This window comes from Pinus tabuliformis, chromosome 5_1, assembly GCF_031772625.1.
Source record: "Pinus tabuliformis cultivar Carrire ecotype Pingquan chromosome 5_1, CPIR1, whole genome shotgun sequence".
Classification (NCBI taxonomy): Eukaryota; Viridiplantae; Streptophyta; class Pinopsida; order Pinales; family Pinaceae; genus Pinus; species Pinus tabuliformis.
Window position 1 is genome coordinate 143,599,528 of NC_142305.1, and position 20,930 is coordinate 143,620,457.

Genomic DNA, 20,930 nt, shown 5'->3' on the forward strand with positions numbered 1-20,930 from the left:
ATAAAGGTGGTGAACGGATACGTAGAGGTGAAGGGACCTATACTATTTAAAGAGAGGAAGGAGGATTTCAAGGGGGGGGGGATATACAGAGGAAGGGGAAAAATAAATTTGTTGGATGGACGAGCCAAAGGTTGGATTTTGGAACTGAAAATTAGAAAATCTTCAACTGTTCTTGGAGTTTTGGGCATGGAGGCTAGTGGACTTCCATTTCAAAGTTCTCTGGATCTGGGAACCGCAGAGGTTGATCCCAGATAGGCAGGGAGGAATAAGTTGGTTTGGTAATGGAACCAGAAAAATTGGAGCAAAGTGATCAACACCAAACAAGAGAATTAGGTACGCGAAGAATCAGGTACGTAGAAGCATTTAATTTGATAGAATTTATTTGATAGAATTTTATAAAAGAAATCTGTCAATTTAATTAAATTTAATATCAGTCTTTACATTTGATTGAAATGGAATATCAGTCTTTACATTTGCTCTGATACCAAATGTAAAGAATGATGTTCCATTTCAATCAAATGTAACGACTAATATTAAATTTAATTAGATTGACAGTTTTTTTTTGTAAAATTATATCAAATAAATTCTATCAAATTAAATGCTTCTGCGTACTTGATTCTTTGCATACCTGATTCTCCTGTCTGGTGTTGATCAAATTACTCCAAGTTTTATGGTTCCATTACCAAACCAACTTATTCCTCCCTACCTATCTGGGATCAACCTCTGCGGTTCCCAGATCTAGAGAATTTTGAAATGGAAGTCCACTAGCCGCCGTGCCCAAAACTCCAAGAACAGTTGAATATTTTCCAATTTTCAGTTCCAAAATCCAACCTCTAGCTCATCCCTCCAACATATTTATTTTTCCCCTTCCTCTATACATTCCCGCCCCCCCCTAAAATCCTCCTTCCTCTCTTTCAATCGTAGGGGTCCCTTCACCTCTACATATTCGTTCACCACCTTTATGAAAGGATATTATTTTTTGTTAAGTGGTGGTTTCTTTGCCATGCTTCTTGCCTTTAATTGAATCAGATCCCTTTACAACATCGAGTGGTATGACTTTCTAATTATGATGGTTGGTACTTTAATTTATTAAATAGTATATGACCATAATGATTTAAATATTAAATATTATTTTATGTTTACAACATATCAGGTTTAATAAGGAATCCCTGGATCGGAGAAGGTGGGTGATCCAGGTGGATGTTGGTGGCCACCCACCTATTCCACTTGGACCCCCACCATTGTCTCTTCCAATTTTTCAATTTACTTAATTATAGCACAATTTATTATTTTTGGTAGTTTTTCATGTCCTCAACTTCTGGAGCTATTTTAAGGCCCTAAACAACATTTTTTGGGAAAACCCAGGCAAACATGAGTCTTTAATTGATTTTTTTCACTCGAAATTTGTATTCCTCAGATATATATTTGTAACTAGGTATTGTGCACATCAAACAGAGATCGTATGCAAAAGTTATGACCCTAGGAAGTTGAGGTACCAATTTCCACAAATAGGGCCCATAGTTTTTCCGCTTCATCTCCTAGGGTTTGGTTTTTGGATTTTTAGGGTTTTCCGTTATTTCTAAATAATAAATAGGCATTAAATCCTCATTGTAACATAATTCAAAGGGATGTAGCTGCCACATCACTTCTCAAAGATAATATACCATCGCCCGAGATGGTTTATTTCCATTCTGTTTGTAAGCTTAATTCAATATTTGATATTAATGAAATGAAGTGTTATTTTTGTTGCATCTTTGTATTTATGGTTATATATATAATTTATTTCATTCCTATTTAAGTTCATATTAGTGGTATAGAGACACAAATGTATGGAAGACCACCTTCAAATCCAAGGAAGTCCTTTTTGAATGGTTGGTTATGCCCTTCGCATTGAAAAATGCCCCTGCTACTTTTATAAGGCTAATGGATGACATATTGCGGCCCTTTACCAACTAATTCATGGTTTTTTATCTAGAGGACATCCTCATATTCAACAAGAGTTGGGAAGAACACTTGCAACACATTTGGTAGGTCCTTCAAACCCTTTGGCAACACAAACTATGTGCCAAATTGGAGAAATGCACCTTTGGCATGAGCCAAGTCCAATATCTGGGTTACATCATAAATGAGTTGTGCTTGCATGTGGATCTAACTAAGATCCAAGTCATTCAAGATTGGTGAGCCCTGACCATTGTAATAGAGCTTTGCAGCTTTTTGGGCCTTGCAAACTTTTATTGTTGGTTCATGTTGGGATTCTCCCATATCACTTGGCCTTTGAGTTAGATTACTAAGGGCAGGGTGAAATAAAAGCTTTCCTGGTTTGAGTCCCAACATAAGGCATCCGCTGAGTTGAAGCACCACCTTTGTTATACACCGGTACTCACAATTTCAGTCTTGTAACGACAATTTGAAATTGAGATAAATGCCTCTGACTATGTTATTGGTGCAGTACTCACCCAGCACAGGAATCCAATGACCTATCATAGTGAGACACTTTCCAATACAATTCAGAAGTACCCCACCTATTATAAAGAGATGTATTCCATCTTGGAGGCTTGCTGGAAATGGAAGCATTACATTTTAGGGAATGAGATGGTCATCCACACCAATCACTGACCTCTTTAGTTCATACAGACATAAGGGAAGTTGCAGAACGATCACCATGAGAAGTGGTATACATATCTACAACAATTCCAATTGAACATTAAATACAAAAATAGAAACACTAATCACATTAAAAACTACCTCATCTGACCCGCAATTGCAACATTTATTATTGTTCTCACCTCTTGTGGACATGAGACCTCTGGATGGCCACAACTATACAAAAGAGATCCAGAGTTCACCTACACATACCAGATTCTAGAAGACGGAAAGAAAGTTCCTGATTTCCACCTCCAGGATGCATTATTATGGTACTTGGGCCACCTTTGTGTTCCTTCAAGCGATCATGCCAAGATGATTTGGGAGGCACACTACAGTAAGGTCACGGGACACTTTGGTGTGGAGAAAACTGTGGTTTTACTACAAAATTACTTTCGTTGGCCAAAACTCTGATTGGATGCTGGGAAATATATTAGATCCTGCACTTCCTGTGCCATCACTAAGACAAAATCAAGACGTAAGGTATGTATATTCCTCTTCCTACTCACCGTCAGTCATGGGAATCCATCTCTATGGACTATATGTCTGGCCTCCTTCTACCAATGATGGTAATGAATGTTTATTTGTGGTTATGGAAATTTTTTCTAAGATGGCTATATTGGCAGCCTACAAGAAGAGTATCATAGTATAGGACACTGCCAAACTCTTCTTTGAATGAGTGTGGGTACATTTTGGGATCTCAGAGATCATTATATGAAATAAGGATAATAGGTTCCTGAGCACATTCTGGTCAAGCCTTTGGACACTATTGGACACCAAACTTACCAAGTCGACTACCTTCCTTCCCTAGATTGATGGCCAGATGGAGGTTTTCAATAGGATGATAGTGTAAAACTCCAAGAATCCACAAACTTTGGATGAGAGTCCTCTCTATGTGTAGCATAATTATAATAGAGCTCTCCATAGCTTGACTGGTCACAATCCCTTTCAAGTGGGTCTAGGATTTCAACCATTGTGCCTGATTGATGTTGCGATGCCTCATGCGACTACAAACACAAAATCCACACATGTATTTTCTGAGTATGATAAAGCAACTAAATTTATTGAATGAATCCAACATATCTACTAGTAGGTTCATGACATGTTGGAGAAGTCAAATTCCAAGTACAAGCAGTGACATGATCAACATTGATTGCCACACAAGTTTTAAGTGGGCAACAAAGTTTGGTTACATTTGTAGAAAGAACACCTTACTAGAGCCCATCAAAAGCTCACACCACTCTGATATGGTACTTACACCATTACCAAGGCTATGGGAGACAATGATTTTGAGCTCAACAATCCCCCATTCCTTGGCCTGCACCCAATGTTCAATGTGGACCACCTTCGACCATACTTCCCACCATTACTAAACACATCAGACATGGTAGAACAACTCACACCAACAAAGTTAAACCCAGACTGCATGGAACAGGCCAAAATTGATCAAATTATGGACACACACATCAAGAACACTTGCCAGCAGAATATCCAACTATATCGGGTTCTCAAAGCTAGCCAACCCTTTCACTAAGGCAAGTGGCTCACCACAGACCAAGTTGAGTAGAAGTTTCCCCATCTCACGGAGGCACTCAAAAAAATGGGGAAAATTTCTTCCTAAGGGGAGAGGACTGATCCAAGTGGATGTTGGTGGCCACGTACCTATTTCATTTGGACCCCCACCATTGTCCCTTTCAGTTTTTCAATTTCCTTAATTGTAGCACAATTTACTATTTTGGCAGTTTTTCGGGTCCTGAACTTTCGAAGCCGTTTAGAGGCCCTAAATGATGTTTTTTGGGAAAACCGAGGAAAATTTGAGTTATTAATGGATGTTTTCTACTCGAAATTTTTAGTATTTAGATAGATATTTCTAATGAGGTATTGTGCATGTTAGACAAAGATCGTATACCAAAGTTATGACCTCGAAATGTTGATGTACCAATTTACACAAATGGGGCCCATATTTTGGCGCTTCATCTCCTAGGGTTAGGTTTTTGGATGTTTAGGGTTTTCCATTGTTTCTCAATAATAAATAGGCCTTTGAGCCTCATTGGAACACATTTCAGAGGCATGTAGCTACCACATCTCTTCTCAGAGATAAGCTACCATCACCCGAGCTAGTTTATTTCCATTATGTTTGTAACATTATTTCAGTATTTAATACTAATTAAATGAAGTGTTATTTCTTTTGCATCTTTGTATTTATGGTTATATCTATCATTTGTTGTGTTCCTGTTTAAGTTTGGATCAATGGGATTGTAGTAAAGCCAGATTTTTTGTACCTTTGCAGGCCTAGGAATCCTCAAACAGTGAATGGCAGGATATACGGTAAAGCATAGAGGTGTGTGCCCTCGATCAGCGCTAGGAATCCTTGACCAATGAATGGTGGGATATATGGTAAAACCTAGAGGGTGGATTCTCAATCAGTTCCTAGGAATCATTAACACGTGAATGGCAGGATATACGGTAAATTATAGAGATTGGAGTCTTGATTAGGCCTAGGAATCCTCGATCAGTGAATTGTGGGATATACGGTAAAGCCTAGAGAATATGAGGCATCCAAATTACTCACAGTGTAGGTGGAGAGATCTGGAGGCATCCATGCTTTTTTAGGGCTTAGCGATCTGGTGGTGATTGTGGTAAACCCTGGTTGTATTGATGAGGGTTCATGCCTAGTGATCCAGTGGGGATTGCGGTAAATCCTAAGGAATCACTTGTTGGTTTTGTTGTGAGTCCCACATTTATTCTTGGAATATGGCATGGGGGTGATTGGCTGAAAGAAATATTTGGTTTAGCCCAATCTATGGTCCAGTGGTACGTGGAATTCCCTAACTTGGTTGGATTTGGATATGTTAATAAGAATTCTTTTCCTCTTGTGATTTATGTGTACATGTACTTGTTATTATGAAACTTTAATGGTTTTTCTATTATTGTTACTCTACTAGTTATATGCTAGTTATAAGCATGGTTTTATGGAAGATCTTAGTAATGGATCTTACCATGTTTTGATTAATGAATGAATGAATGATGAATGTATGAAGTAATAGATTTGAAAGTAACTATGATGAGAAGGCACTAGAACTTCTTGGTGACTTTTAGATAAGTATCAGATCCCTATGTTTAGATGTATATTTATGACTTGTAGATTTCATGTTCATGATATGTTTGACAAAATGTTTGTCATGACTAGGCCTTGTTAGGTCAGGTTATTGCAAGACTTGTATGGAAGACTTTGTTCTTGTGTCATTCATGGTTTTGGAAAGTTTCATTAAGTTATAGTGATGAACACTAGTATTGCAGCAAGAATGCTACAACTCTTGGGGTACCAACTTTACTTTATCAACCCGGGGTTCGTAGAAACTTGGGGGTGACAGTGTTGTATACACAAGTAAAAGTGATGGTTCGACCTTGTGTCACTCGTTCAACTAGCGAGAGACCACTGGGGGTTTTCAAGCCACACTTCTATGGACTCAGAAGAAGCTTGGTTTCTTGATGAAATAAAGGGAAAACTACTCTAAGAGAGAGCTGATCTATTGCAATAATGAAAAAGACCAAAATTCAATGCCAAATCACACCATTTCCTGATTAACTGCTAAGAAACTATGCTTTGCAATAATTCTAAATTAACATGAACCAAATGCTACTTTCTAAGTATGGAAGTTAAAATCATCAAGCATCACTATTGTTCAAGTAAAGGGACTGAAATAACTCTATTTTTTCTTTTTGTTCTTTTCATGCAAAATCAAATATGCAATCTAATCTCTTTTGGTGATGTGGCAGGTGGTTTAGGGATGTTTGAGGGTGGTTGGAAAGTTTAAGAGATGTTTGGATGGTGTGGGAGACCCTTGGGTGACCTTTGGGGCTTCCTAGAGGTTTTCCCTCAATTCAGCCTCAAAACAGGCCACTACAGGAAAACCTATAGGATGTACTAGAAACCTACAGGATTCCCTATATTTCTACAGGATATAACCAAGAGAAAAAAGAGAGGTGTTGGAGGTGATGGAAGGCTTAGGGAAGGTGGTTGATGGGTGGAATAGAGTGAGAAAAGGCCTAGGATCACTCAGAAGTCAACAACAAGGTTAGAAGATGGTTGGATTCACTCAATGTGCTTGGAAGAATTTCTATGTAAAATGATGAAATTAGTGAAGGAAATGGTGAAAGAAAGGAATGATTATGGTGGATGAAGTGGAAGGTGATTGCTGGCTATGAGGTATCTGTCTTCTCCTGAAGCACCTACTCTGCATCAAACATGTATAATTTCCAAAAAGTCATGTAAACAAGAAGCATTCTCATAAGCTAGAAAAGCATAATTAATGAACTAATTGTATACCTTATGCATGAGGAAAGTAACTAAAAGGAATGGAATCATGGATGAGATATACTACAAGAATGAATATAGAAGAGATGGAAATGCAATATTTCTTTGCAAAACTGATCAAATTCTAGCTCAAATACAGTAAACTCTTAAAGATTAAGAAAGAGATAGAAATATGTGTTTTTGGGGCTGCATAAGGGTCCCTTCCTCAAATCATGATCCCAGAGGAAAGAAGTGAGGCCAAGACACCTACTGACAGCCTTGTGGTTCTTCTTTTATCCCTACCAACCTGCTACTGAAGTAAGGCACAAATGGAAGAAAACTAATAAACAACCAATCAAATCTACACTACTTGCAATGAAAATACCTCTAAAGACAAATTAACAATGAAGCTATGAAACTAAACTAAACATACAGATACAAAAAGAGGAGCCTTGGCTATTAGGGTTGGGCCCTAACCAAAGAGCTTCAACCCTTTGAGTTAACTTAGTGCTGGCTCAAAACAAAACTCATTATTATTACCAAAACAAAAAATTACATCAAAATCTTCCACAAGTCTGGAGCCCGAAAATAACTTGGAGTTTTACAACAAACATTCAAATCCTAATGAGGCTCTAGGGCTCTCTACTTATACAATTGAAGTCCCCAACGACTTCCTTAAAATTAGGGAGGCTCAACTCCCAGACTCAAGATAAACTACCTCATTTTCTCTCACTTGCTCGACTGCCTTCTAATCCTCATGACTTGGCTGCTTGCACTCCGAGCCGGTGTAATAAATGGAGGAATATTTGAATAGGGGAGAAGTAAATCAGGAGGATTCACCTCCTACAGTCCCTCTCTCTTGTCCCATTCGAGTTTCAACCTTAGTCTTTGCCAAAACTCCTTGATTTTCTCCTTTAACCATGCATTCAATGCTTATTAGTCCACTAGGCATGATATCCCACTCTAACTCATCTCATAAACAAAATATAATAAAAAAAATGTAATAAATTGTGAGAGAAGTTGGTTTGACTAAGCTAGGAGGTGAACTAAGGCCCATATAGTTACCCAGTGATGAGGCTCATCATCACCCCCTACTAAAAGTGTTGCTCATCCTCTGAGAAACTCAATCAATATCCATATCCTTCATGGCTCTAGTGGGCTCCCTGACATCCCATGCCTCTATTGTGGTTTCCTCTTATTATTCATAGAAACCTACTTTCTTTTCTACCTTCTCCCACTGCCTCTTTCTTCTTCTTCCCTCATTCCTTCTAACATTCCTAAGAGCAGTGGTGGACTAAGTTTCAAACCAATCCAATTGACTTTGAGACTTTACATGGATTTCTTGTACATGGGTGTCATGTTCAGTGCTTCTCTCATTCTTTAAGGAGAGTGGTATTCTCTTATATTTAAACTGTATGGTAATGTGTTCCATCTCCTGAGGCAAGCATGTATGCTGTCATCCCCTAACAACCTAAACATTTCCTCAAAATGTGAAATTCCTTGCTCTTGGGCAGCAAGACACCTGGGTGAAAGCTTAGGATCATTTGCAATTAAATTATGCGTGTTGATGAGGGCCATTGGATTGGACTGCTCAAGTTTGATAATAAGGGGCTATGTTAGTTCTTCTACCAATATCTTCTTCATTTCTGCAGCCCTTGCTTCCTCATGGTTCATCCATGATGCCAAAGCCATCAACTGTAAATCTCCTATCTTTGCAGTAGGGTCCCATACATTCATGTCTGTTAAAGCCATGTTATGCAAATAAAACTCAGACATCTTGGCCCTGTCTTCCAATGTACTTTGAACACAAAGATCAATGAACTGTCTATAATCTTGAAATGGCATAGTGCCTCTCTTTGCTAGGGTCTTGATCTGGAATTGCAACCACTATTCCTTGAGGTATAGGGCATAGGATTTAGTTGGCATCCTACACTTGATTGCTTCCAAAGAGAGGCTAGTCATACATGCCAATAAGTTCTCTCTTTCTTGCAGTTGTCCTTTCAACCATGCATTTTTTGCCTCTAACTGATTTCTCATTATGGCCTCTCTTTCTCTCAGGCTACTTAATTCTCTGCCCATCTCATTGAGCTTCTCCTCCATATGACCAATGCCTTCCACCCCCTTGGATTTGTAAATCTGCATCCATTGATGAGTTCTGGCTCTCTCCTTCTCAAGCTCAAAGAATAGTGGAATATCAATTTTTTGTGGAATTGCCCTGCCCCCTTCAATAAATTTGTAGTAGGAGTCAAGGTTAGGTTGGGGGCTAGGTTCCTTTAACTCTAGGTCCTCTTCTTTAGTTTCTTGTTGTAGGCTTCCATCCTTATCCAATTTTTGAGTATCTTGTAGGTTTAGCAGAGTATGATGTAGGACTACTTCAGCTTCCTGTAGGTCCTTATGTGTGTCATGTAGGATTTATTTTCCCTTGGATGAGGTGGATCTAGTTATAGGCCTTCTCACATAGGTGATATGAGACTTAGGAGGAGGCATTTTCTCCTGTTGTTTAGGTGAGTCCTCAATCACAATGGGAATTTTGGTTGGTGTTTGGTGTTTCCCCTGTCTTATCCTTGTGCTTTTCCTTGTCCTAAAATATAATGGGGTATGCCTCTATCTTTTGCCTTTTTGTTTGATATGGGTGCTAAGAGCAGTGAGGGAATCTGCTACTTCTCTCTCAGTGGCCTCTAAAGACACCCTAGGTGACTCTTCCTTGTCATCTACCTCCTGTTTTTCATTACCCTTTCCCTCTCCTCTTCTCCTTCTAGCTCCTCATCTTGTTTATCAATCTCTTCTTTGTCATCCTCCTCTATTTCCTCATCATTCTCTTTCTCTTTCTCCTATTCTTCTTCATCTTCCTCCTCATCTATCTCATCTTCCTCCTCATTTATCTTATCTTCCTCCTCATCTATCTCATCTTCATCCTGCTCTTCTTCTTCTTCCTCTGTTTTAGTCCCTTCCTCATCCTTTTCACTGACAGTAGGACTAACATCATATGTGAGAGCCTTGATGTCATCCTCTATCTGCATGTCTCTAAAAATTGATCATTGGATAGGAATTCTGAGGTTGTGGATGGCATCTACTATGATGATTCTAATTAACCCATGATGAGCTAATTGTTGGGAATTTCCCTCTTGCACCTTTATGCTTGAGTCTATCAGTGATTGTAGAAGGAAGTATGGTATGTTGAGCCTGTGGTGAGGAGGTGTTTCTACTCCAAACCTCAACTCTTCAAGAAGCCTGAAGTGATATCCATAAACCAAACTATACCTACCCTCACGTGATATGTATTTGATAAGTTGGTAGCTCACCTCACTCCAGGGATATGGCAGGCCTTCTCTCCTTACTCCATTCTTGTCTTCAATGGGTTCCTCGCCTTCTAAAAATAATTTTCTCTTGGAAATCTGGTTATCTCCCTTGTCTTCCTTCCTTCATGGTACTCCTAGGGGAAGTGTGGTAACTTTGCTGATGAGTTTAGTGCTGAGCTCTATGGAGAGGCCTCTTACCACAACAGTGGCATGGACTCTAGTAAGTGGAATGAGGGAGAGAGTAAACCCTCGGGCCAATTCATCATCATACCCTCTTAATTTTTCGTAATACCCCATTCAATTATGCCTTATGAATATTTCTAGCACTTGAGGGTGTTGTTGAATTCTCATAGTGTTAATGGGCTCCCTTCTATTAAACCCTCTTGTCATCTTGGTTTGTGAAGTTTGAGGAAATGAGAGGGTTGATACAATTGTTAAATGCATCAGTAAATAATTGAAATGACTGTGTGGACAATTCCCTTACACAGTTGCCAAATTCACTCAAACTAGAGGATTTCTTGTTCAATTCACTTGGAAGAAGGGAAGTAATTACATAGCCTACCTTTTCATAGTTTTTGTTGTGGCCAACCCCCATGTTTTCCCCTTTGAAAATATTCTCGGCCAATCCTGTAGACTGTCTCGGTGTATCCTGTGTTGGGCGTGGGATCCCCCCGAGGCAAGTGTTGGGGATTAAAGCCCAAGTTTTGACTAAGTCCGATGTAAAGAATCCACGATTTATGGGCACGGAGCACAAAGATGGTAAAAGAGTCAGAGGGTTGTCCACCCTCATTTTTGTAATGTAATGTCAGTTTGAGAGATCTACCCATGGTCAGCAGACCATGGGATTGTATAAATAGAGCGAGGCTCTAAGTGTAAAAAGAATAAGAAGAGAGGAACGAATGAATGGAAGATCTAATAGAGGAAGTCTAAGTGTAGAGTTGTGTCTTTGGGTCGTAGGGTAGGAGAAGGCTCTGCAGCTGAGTGCACAGAGGCCTAGTTGTCCACAGTTGAGAGCACGGATCCCTGCAATTGAGTGTGTAGGGCAGGTTGAGTATCTAACTGATTGAAGCACTAATAAAGAGAAGTTTTATAATATTTCTATGTATCTTTTTCTATTTTATGCATTGAAGTACATTGGGTATGAATTGCAAGTTTACTGTTTATTTGTTGCGCGAATGTATATGAATGTGATGAATAAGTGAATATAATATAAGGTATCTGTTTACGCGAAGATAAATAACTGTTATAAGAAGATAAGTAAGATCCATGTTGTGACTTGGGAAAATAGTATGGATCATTGCTCTAGCAGCGCGAAAGCCCCACAACCCATGGTTAGGGCTACACGAAGACAAATATAACAAGGGCACGAAGGCCTCACAGGAAAAAAAAGTGTGTGAAGTAACCTGCATGAAAGTATTCACAGTTGGACTAAATCAACCCCTCAAACATCTCAAGCATGTAGAAACATGGTTCCAGCATCCCCCCATACTACTTTGGGTGAGACCTCAATCTGCACTCCACGGACTGTTGCCTAAAGGGCCAATAGTATAGGGATTTGTTTGGCTAATTAACTCTAAACCTAGGTTAGGCCCCAACAAGCAAACAAATGGTTCAGTTTCCAGGACTGGAATCTGCATAGAGATGTCTGATGTCGTATCAATGGAATCCAACTATGAAATAAATTGAAGGTTGGTTGGACAAAAGAATTCACAAATTCGCGGTGCAGTTGAATAGGAATCCATGACTATCAAAAGAAGAGTGGTTAGACTGCTATCTGTACACAGAGATCCACAATATTTTCTTCGCATCTTTCCCTACTGAGTTGTACGAGTGGATCGCTCGACAATCCTATTATGTGGACCCCAAAGTTGGTTCACAGATTGGAAGCATCAAAGGATATCGCATGTGCTATTGATTATTGGCTCAATCAGATTATAGGAGGATTCATTACTGAGTTCGCAATAGAAACTACGGTAAGCTACAATGAGGTCGAGCGATGCTTTCTCAAAGGACCACGAGGTAAGTACATTGAGTCTCTGGAAACTTAGATTAAAATGCTACTGTGTGAAAAGTGGATTATGTGAATACATTAATGTTTAGGGCTACGGGAAGTGGCATAATTTATAGAAACGAATATAGTGCAGAACTAGAAACTAGCCCCTTGATTTCACCTCCATGAGAGGACAAGGAAGAGCTCGCAAAGGTCTCCCACAAAGTGTGATAAATTTGATAAGGAAAAGGATTCTACGCATACCACCCCCACCCACACCACCACCAGCTTCACTGCTTTCACCCCCATCTTCTCCCTACCACCTATGCCACCACCGTAAATCAATATGGCAAGCGCGATAAAGTTTCTCATGTTCGAGGGAGTAGGAAATGAAGATTCAGGCTAGTTTTGGTTCATGATAAAATATGTATAGGAAGCACAGGGAGTTACAGATGATAACATAAAGAAAGCAACGTTGGTCAGCGCTCTGCAGGATTGCGCACTGACCTGGTATATCAAACATTCTAATGACAATCCGAATGTAGGGATTGCGGATATCCAAATTGAACTGAACAAAGAATTTAGCAAGTTGAATTCAGAGGCACAGTCGATCGTTGGGTTCAAAGAGATCACAATGCTACCAGGTGAGACCTCTTGGGAATTGGATTAGAAACTGAAGTGCACAATTCACGAAGCTACTATGACTTTGACAGATGGACAATGTCGCGAATGGTTTCTAGCATCGCTAACATTGCATTTGAGGAATGAGTTGTCACAATAGAGGTTAGCAACTCAGGCAGAGGCCTTGGAGATCATGATGATGCTGCATGAGACCCCGATATAGGATCCTAACATGGGTGTTCAACAAATCCACGTGCAGTTGAAAAACTTATGCCTTGAGATGCAGAGTCTGAAATAGGATAGGACGGCTCGTCCAGAAGTGTGTGAAGATGTATGGTGTGTTAAATGTAAGGGTCAGGGTCATGAAAAGGACCATTGCCCAGTGTTCGTGAATTACCTCGTTGGAGGAGGACTGATGCAGTTACGATCAGAGGCACAAGTAAGACCTAGCACGGTGCCTACGTTGTGGTGCGTGACTTGTCAAATAGGAGGAAAGCATGCTACGGACAACTGCCATATGTTGCATAAGTACACACAAAATTCGTAACAGTTGTTCTACAATTTCTGTAGATCAATGTGAAATGATGAGTGTACCTGTATAAGTTATGAGCTGATGATGGATATGAATCCCAACTATAGATTTCAGGCTGAAACGCGACCCCTTGACCAGAACGCAGGATTGGCGCGAACCGTATTTCAGGCGCGTGGATGAGGCCAAGGTGGAGGAGGACCTGGAAGAGGTCACAGACCGCTGATATGTTATAATCGGCGGGGGCTAGGACATTATGCACATGATTGTGAGAATCCAACACATTCATCATGTATGTATTGTACCTTGTTTGATCATGAGACAGAGGATTTTCCCACACTGATAGCGAGGCTACACGACAAGGGAGCGCTCCAACCTCCCCCGACTCAGAACCTGTAGATGATGAGGTATGAGCTGCGTGAGGAAGACCCCATGTGAACATTGTGCTCCGAAGTGGAGCTATGATAGGGGATGATAAAGGAAAACAACCTAAAGATAGTACTTGGGTTGCAAGGCTTTGATGAAAGAACAAGAGTTTGATTTGGAGCACGCTAAGAAAACCTTCATGGAAGCTAGGAAGAGCTTCGCTAATGCCTCGACTTCAGGAATCAAAGATAGACCGGAGCTAAAAATGAACCCATCGATGCTCATGACATTCCTAGAAACATACAGCAAGCTACTATGTGATAGTAAGGTTGTAAAGGGATTGTAGGAACTCATTAAGATATGTGCAGGGACCGCGCTAGGAGAACCGTGTGTAGTCCGAAAGATTGGAAAGCATGCAACGAGGATAGGAAGAGAAATGAGGTTGACAGTGCAGATTGGAGAATACGAGATGGACCAAGTAATTTTGGACCTAGGGTTGGATGCAAATGTTCTGCTGACACAGACATGGGAGCGCATGGGAAGGCCTACGCTGCAATGTTCTCCTATCCAGCTGTGAATGGCAAACCAGCAAAAGGTCATACCTATGAGGAGATTTCAAGGAATCACCCTGGATATTGAAGGGGAAAGCATGGTAGCAAACTTTGAAGTGATAGAGATTGTTGATGACTGCAATCCCTACCCCGCGCTATTAGGAATCGATTGGGACATTGACATGAATGGGGTGCTAAATCTGAAGAAGTGTAAGATGATTTTTTAGAAAAAGTATCTGGGCGTAGTCATACCTTTGGACCCTACTGAGGGATCACGCTACACTGAGCCAGTATGTGACTATGAAAATGACAATGACTTAGACTGCATCTACAAGATAACCGTGTGCAAGAAAGACTGGGTAAATCCCGCCGCGGATGGATGAATCTCATGGGAGCGTGAAAGATCCTGTACATTGGATTCGAATGAAGAGATAGAGAGATGGTAGAACTGGTTACACGAGGTAACCACACTGAACTGCAACATGATGACAAGATCTATGCGCTGTGTATCCACAGAAGTAAGGGATATACCTACTTATGATGGGTTAAGTGAGGTAGATGCTTTCTTGAACAGATTTGAAAAAGAGGTGCTAGAACAACAACGTTTCGAGGCTTTGAAATGGGTACTACGCGCTACACCCACAAGGTGGTGGGGTATGCACCAAGGAAGCTTTGACGACTGGCGCAAATGCAAGGTAATGATGTGCATGTGTTTTGGGAAGCCTCAGATGCAACTAACAGACAAGAATAACAGACAGGATGATCCGCGCGCACTTGTCCAAGTGGGTACAAGCATATGGTAAAAACCATGCGTGGATGCACATGGAATTCGCATTGGGGAACACGATCAATGTGTTGGCAAGGAAATTGTGTGAACAATCTCTCTAATTGGGATGATAAAGTGTGGAAAGAACCAGTGTGAAAAAGGTTAACCATGCATAAGCCTTTAACGAAGTGTATGAAGCACTGAACAGGGTATATAATGTGCTGCAGAGTGATTGGGACCTATGCGTATTAGCAATTGTATGGGCTTATAGGAAAACATACAAGAAACTGATGGAACAAACACCTTTCCTGTTGGCCTATGGAGCAAACATTGTAGTCCCAATAGAGTATAATATGCCTAGTCCGCGCATAGTAGCACCAATAGATATGAAATTTCGTGGAGCCTTGGAAGAAGGGATAGCGCAACTGAACGAAGAAGAATGCTTGGGACCTGTGGAAGAAATATGATAGGGTGATCTTAGGCTCCAAGAACTCATGAAACAGAGAGTGCAGTTAAGGGAGAAAAGTGCTATGGTGGAAGCATAAGTCAAGAAGCTTGAGGAGGAAATAAAGAAGGATTTTCTCGATAAGAAAATTGGGGTGATTAAACAGGGTGCACACGATTACGGTGACAAAATTGGGGAATACTGGTGAGAGTGGATCATCTTGATACCTTGGATTGGACCGTATATTATTAAAGAGATCACCCATGGTGGCACGATGCAGATAGTAAGGTGCGTGATGTAGACAGTAAAAATAAAAGGCAGATTATTTCCAGAAAAAGTGATGGATGACTGGTTGAAACCCTATACAGGTGGCACGACCACCTAACTAGCCATGGGAAGTACAGTCTTAGCGCTCCAGGAAGTTGAAAGGAGGCACAGGACTATAAACTACTCTGCCCGAGTGCTGCGCGATGTTGGGGCTGTGCGTAGGAGAAATGTGTCACAAGGTCCGCGACCACACAAGGGGGGCTGCACTGCCATGCGCATTTGCTAGAAAGTGACCGTTGTAGTCACTATTCACGATGTGATGCTTGACTTGAGACCAAATGGAGTGGGGGGAAGGAATTTAAGATGAGCTTTATGGGCAAGATTTTATAAAATCTACCACTAAGGGAGCATTAATGGACTAGATTTGGGGGGAATGGTCAAATTCAAATTCAAAAGGAGCTATAAATTGCAAATGGCTACCCAACAAACAACACTTGGTCATTTGCGAATTGAGCTATTATGTACCTTGTGTATTCTAAGCCGAGACCCATTTGTCCTGAGGAGAGCATTGTTTGATCACCTGATTGAATGGTTGAGAGACTTCTATACAAACAAGATGGCAACGTCCTAAGAAGCCAGGGAAATCGCAAAAATGACTGCCAAAGAATCTGCGCAAGCCATGATCATTGAAGATGCCCCTGAGAGCACTGGGATCGTTATGGAGATACCTAAATCACCACGTACCCCGAGACTGAAGAAAGATAAAGAACCCATGATTCTTGTGCATGTGTCCCCTCGGAACCCGCTGCGAACTAGATTAACAATGGAGGAAAAAGGGAAAGCAGTTAACCTGGAAATAGATGAGGAGGAAGAAGACCTTAAGGATATCATAATCAAAGAGGACGAGGACGAGGGCTTAGAGAAAGAAACCGAGGGTGCGGTCCCTCTAACCAACCTACCCGCATATGTCCCTCCGCAGAAGGGGAAGGCAAAGGTGCCAAAGGACCTCGATGAGAGAAAGAGCTCTCTGTAGACTCCGCTCCTCCCAGACGATATCATATTTGAAGGAATGCACTTGGGAAGGGTGCCACGACTAAAATTCAAAGATTTGGATATCGCTAACCACGAGAAATTCCCTTACTTGGTGATTGCGCACCTCATGAAGCTAAAGAAACACACCGTGACAAGAGTTATAGAATTGGAACCGCACAAATGGTTGTGTGAGGTAGAAAAGGTAGGGTTGTTGAACCTACTCTCGGTGACACACTACCATCGCGCCATAGTGACTATCTTCGTCATCAGGCAGCTGCTCTGCCTGGTGCATGGTGGTGTTTATGGTTGGAGGAGTCCATCCCCATCACAGACCACCTAATCCATCGAATTACGTGACTCCCGTGTAAAGGAGAAGACACATCAGACATTTCAGAGGGTAAGAGCAGTGATTTGGCCATCACAGTGGCCATGAAAAAGTAATACAAGTTGGAGAAGAAAAAGAGGGGCTATGCAATATCCAATATCAATAACAAGCCAATCAGAGCTGTGACTCAGATACTGGTAGGTAAGGTCATGCGAAAGTGCCACGCAGGTGAGGAGCCCGCAATAGTGGTTGCACTTGCCCAACAGGGCACGTAAGGGGTTCAGTTTAACTGGTCCAAATTCTTGTGCAAAGAGTTCCTAGAGAATTTCCGCAAGGCAAAGGAACAAGCGAAAACCTTCCACTATGCATGACTTCTGTTGTCCATAGTGCTGGTGGCTAGGAATTCCCTGAGGACAACTAGTTCCCCACAATTGCATGGGATCTCTTGGAGGCTGCGAAGTACGGTTCGCTGTCGGCCACTAAAGATGCACACTAGATCTGCGACAGTAAAATATTCTGGGTGTTCATGGAGATGAACATCAGAATGTGAATTAACTACAAGCCATAGTTATCACCCACTGTCTACAACAACCTGCAAAGTTTCGAGAGTTTAAAGTAGAATTTCATCACATCTACCTTAGGGCGTGCAAGGACCCTGGAAAGAAATGGAACGAACTACCCTATATCGCCACAAATGATGTGATCTTTGATGTACTTGAGATATGGCCACTGGAATGGTGTGCTCCAGACATCTCTGTAGTGGAAAAGTCTGCTACACAGAAAAAAAAGGAGGAGGAAAAACTATGCATGGAGGAGTCGGTGGAAAAGAGAAGAAAATAAGTAGTAGTAGGAAAGGCACCGGAGGCGTGGGAAATTCCACAGACAAAAGAAGAATAGCAGAAGGTTGTAGCAGAAGCACATAAGGCAACAATAATAGAGCATGAGGGCCGGAAGTTGCCTTCCCCTGAGCAGGAGCAAGAGATGGAAACAGAGATAGAGGAGGGTGGTGCAGACCCACAGACATCATCAACACAATTGAAGTGCCAACGCCCAAGACAACCGATGGGGTCGCACAAGAAGGTAAAAGTGTCTAAGTTGTCTATCGACCCGATCACCCTTACTGAGGGGGATCTATATGATATAGGAGAGACGGTGCGCAACGTCACCACAGAGGCCCTCCAGAACTTTGCGGAGGAGAATCAGATTGTGTTGGGGGCCCTTTGAGCACAAACTCAGGAGTTGTAGATATGCACTCCTCAGGCTGGTACCCTCTTGACTAGCCTTGTAGTAGGAACAACCGTAGCCGAGGAAATGCTACACGCTCGTATGACCAACACAATAGTGCTGCCAGAAGGGGAATTGGTTACAGAAAATGAGGCCGATAGGCCTATGGTCAGTACATTGAAACGAATAGCGATCAACATGGTTTTGCTCCCTCGGGATATGCTCTATGTCCTGCAGGATGGGATTACTATAGAATTATCGGGCTAGGGAGAGTCGTGCGCTGCAGGTGTTGAGTGAATAGAGGATCAACATTGAGCAGTTAAGCTTGCAGCTGGACGAGGTCGTGTCTCAAAATCGATAGATGGTATAGGTAATTGAAGATGCTTGCCATATGGTCCCTAAGCTGGCCATCCTAGCAAAAGCATCAACTGAGGTGCACATCCAGATATTAGCAGCCGAGGTGCGCAAGGCACGAGAGGAAATGGTCATGGTTCAACTGGAGCTAAACCTTAAAATAATAGAGTTGTGGTTGAAGGCACAACCCTCAACTCCTCCAGAGGTAAGAGAATAGTGCACCAGTGCCATTACATTGGGGATGGAGGAGATTAGCAGTGTAGTGAGGGATTGCACCAAAATGTTGGAAGAATTGTTTGAGTTCCTCACCAATCTGTAGGAGGAACTTAACATACAATGCTTAGAAACAGAGGCACATGAGCTGCAATAGTAGTATGACAACGTCAAAGGGACCATGCAGACGGTGGCCCTCACATAGAGGCTTGCGTGAATGTAATAGGTCAAAGTGCTTAAGGATAAATTAGACACAACGCGACACAGAGAGGTGGTTTTGAAGGTGCGTGTTCAGCCTTGGATCGATGAGGCCTTCGTAACCACCGCAAAAATTGAAGGTAAGATCGTGCAGATGCAGGGGATGGAGGAATAGATACAAGGGAGCCGTTCCGACACCGTGGTCTTAGAACAATGCGTATAGGAGATACAACAGGCAGCCACTCAGTGTGCTACCAACCTTGCAGTAGTGCGAGAAGAGTTGGGAGATCTCTACGCGAAGATCTTTGCACCGACAGAGTGACTTGAGGGTGAGTCATGATGTTTGTGTTAGGGGCCTATTGGGCGTGGGATCCCCCCAAGGCAAGTGTTGGGGCTTAAAGCCCAAGTTTTGACTAAGTCCGATGTAAATACTTCACGATTTATTGGTGTGGAGCGCGAAGATGGTAAATGAGTCAAAGGGTTGTCCACCCTTATTTTTGTAATGTAATGTCGGTTTGAGAGATCTACCCATGGTCCACGGACCATGGGATTGTATAAATAGAGCGAGGATCTAAGTGTAAAAAGAAGAAGAAGAGAGGAATGAATGAATGGAAGATCTAATAGAGGAAGTCTAAGTGTAGGGTTATGTCTTTTGGTTGTAGGGTAGGAGAAGGCTATATAGTTGAGTGTGGATAGACCTAGTAGTCCATAGTTGAGTGCGTGGACCCCTGCAGCTGAGTGCGCAGGGCAGGTTGAGTCTATAACCAATTGAAGCATTAATAAAGAGAAGCTTTTACAATATTTTGTGTATCAATTCCTATTTTATGCATTGAAGTACATTGGGTATGAATTGCAAGTTTACTGTTTATTTGCTACGTGAACTTATATGAATATGATGAATAAGTGAATATAATATAAGGTATTTATTTACATAAAGATAACTAACTATTATAAGAAGATAAGTAAGATCTGCGGTGTGACTTGGGGAAATAGCATAGATCGTTGCTCTAGTAGTGCGAAAGCCTCACCACCCTTAGTTAGGGCTGCGTGAAGACGAATATAATAAGGGTGTGAAGGCCTCGCAGGACAGAAAAGTGTGCGAAGTAGCCTATGTGAAAGTATTCACAATTGGACTAAATCAACCCCTTAGACATCTCAAGGGTGCGGAAACCTAGTTCCATCATCCTCCCTTACTGCTTTGGGTGAGACCTCAGTCCACGCTCCGCAGACTATTGCCGAATGGGCCAGTAGTACAAGGATTTGTTTGGCTAATTAACTCCTAAAATGGGTCAGGCCCCAACAAGCCAACATCCTGTAGGAATCCTGTGTACAATATTATAGGATTTCATGTGCAGTCCTGTAGGAAGTCTTGTGTATAAAAATGATGGAGTTTTCCTCTTCTTTAGGTGGCCTGAGTATGAGAGTGAATTTTGTAAGAGTGAGCCTTGAGGGAATGCATGCATGAGTGCATGGGGATCAACAAATATTTCTTCCTATGGCTGAGTTATGTGAGTTGGCGTGCCGGAAGCGGAGGTATGTTTTCTATTTTTGGACCATTGGTCCCCACTACCACCTCATCATTTCCCCCTCCTCGTAATCAACCCCCAGTTTAAGCCTTCGTAGACTTAACTGTTTTTGTCCTTCTCTTCTCCTTTTTTGACTTGACTATTTCCACGTGTGGGAGGACCAACTATTTTGTTTTCGTCGACTGAATGAAGGTGGCCAAGTTAGCTGGCCACCTTTCACTTATAAACCAACTTACTCGTACTTTACATCTTTTGACTACATTATGCAAATGAGAGAGTGAGCG